We start from the raw sequence: 1,774 nt of genomic DNA, 5'->3' as shown, positions 1-1,774 counted from the left end.
CTGATCTTTCATTATTTTTTTCTAAAAATTTTTGTTCTCCATTTCACAGGACAGCGCCCCTTTATTTTTACAGCACACAGAACAGTGCCCCTTTATTTTTACAGCACACCAAACAGTGCCCCTTTATTTTTACAGCACCCCTTTATTTTTACAGCACACAGAACAGGGCCACAGCACCCCTTTATTTTTACAGCACACAGAGCAGTACTACTATATTTTTACAGCATATAGGACAGGGCCCCTTTATTATTACAGCCCACAGAACAATGCCCCTTTATATTTACTGCACCCCTTTATTTTTACAGCACACAAAACAGTGCCCCTTTATTTTTACAGCAGAGCAGAACCCCTTTATTTTTACAGCACACATAACACTGCCCATTTATTTTTACAGCATACAGGACAAGGCTTCTTTATTTTTACAGCAAACAGAACAGTGCCCCTTTATTTCTACAGCACACAAAACAGTGCCTCTGTACAGCACAGGACTGCAGCACCCCTGACACAGCACCCCAAACAGCACTGGACACCACCCCAGAGCAGCACACGACAGCAGCGCTGCTGACAGTAAATAGAATGGGTGTGACTCCGCACCAGCAAAAATAGAAAAAATCAAGGAATAACTACAATAGAAGATGAAAGCAGCATGTGTAAAGTGAAAGGACTATCAATCCATATTATTACTGCTGGTGGTCCACCGTAAAGTCAATAAATGAACTAATATACATACAAAAAGAAAAAAGAGAGGACTTTCTTATTTGGCGCACTCTTGAGAAGAGATGATATAGTAAATTCATATGAATTAAAGATATGGAAGAATATAAAACATCACTTTTAATAATTCAGTTAAAATATACAATCTCCTAAAAAAAATATTTTAAAATAACCTGATGAGTATCAGTATATCGATTTATGCGGCAAGAAAAACTGTACTGATATTACTAGAGTTATGGTCCAAGATTTGGACTCAAATATGCGTGCCTCTATGAGTGTAGTCCTGGGATTGGATTTACATATTGGCGCACCTGTATATACGGATCATTGTTAGTGGTCAAATATAAACTGGCTCATGCTCGAAAACAAGTCTGCCCCCCAACCGGGTAATTGATGGAAAATAATGACTGATTGGTTCTAGATATTACTTCTGAGCAACCTATCTGGCTTATATGACCATTAAAAGTGGGGAAAAATACATAAACAGTATATGTCTTGCTTATACACATACAGAGAAAGAGTATTGCATAACCTGGATCATGGTTGATAAGATGTTCAATAGGTAGAACATGGAAAATGAAACACTGGTTTCCACAACCTGGCTGATTGTGCAGGAAGAAAATATAAAGAAGAATCTGCTGTCAATGTTAGACCAGAGTGTCCCCACTGCTCCAACCTACTACACCGGCTATTCCCAGGTAGTCTCCCACTAAGTACTAACCTGGCCTTATACTGTATAGCTTCCAAAATCGGATGAGATTGGGCATATGCAGTGAGGTATGGTAGTAGGTCATTGGAGTCCCTGTTGTGTTATCTCCGGAATCATTGATGAGAGTTCATGAAAAAATAGGTGCAAATGTTCAGGTGATCAGTAGTACTAAAAGTGGGATCAGCTGCTGGTGTAAGGCAGTGAATTTGGACCTGCCATTAGGGAAACTGCCTTGGGTAAGTGTCTCTCACTGTATATAATCCCCTGGCTCCATGGCCAAACTGATGGAACGTAGTCTCCATGTGAAACCGAGGTACCCAAATGTATTTGTTCAGCACTTTAAGATTGAGA

General features: G+C 39.6%; 1 pseudogene; it reads right to left on the bottom strand.

Annotated features, from left to right (window-relative positions):
* Positions 1-1,387: 1,387 nt before the first annotated feature.
* LOC134948357 (5S ribosomal RNA) lies at positions 1,388-1,505 on the bottom strand (annotated as a pseudogene).
* Between the last annotated feature and the right edge of the window lie 269 nt (positions 1,506-1,774).

This window comes from Pseudophryne corroboree, chromosome 1 (assembly GCF_028390025.1).
Source record: "Pseudophryne corroboree isolate aPseCor3 chromosome 1, aPseCor3.hap2, whole genome shotgun sequence".
Classification (NCBI taxonomy): domain Eukaryota; kingdom Metazoa; phylum Chordata; class Amphibia; order Anura; family Myobatrachidae; genus Pseudophryne; species Pseudophryne corroboree.
Note: the sequence above shows the minus strand (reverse complement) of the source record. Positions and strands in the feature narration are given on the sequence as shown.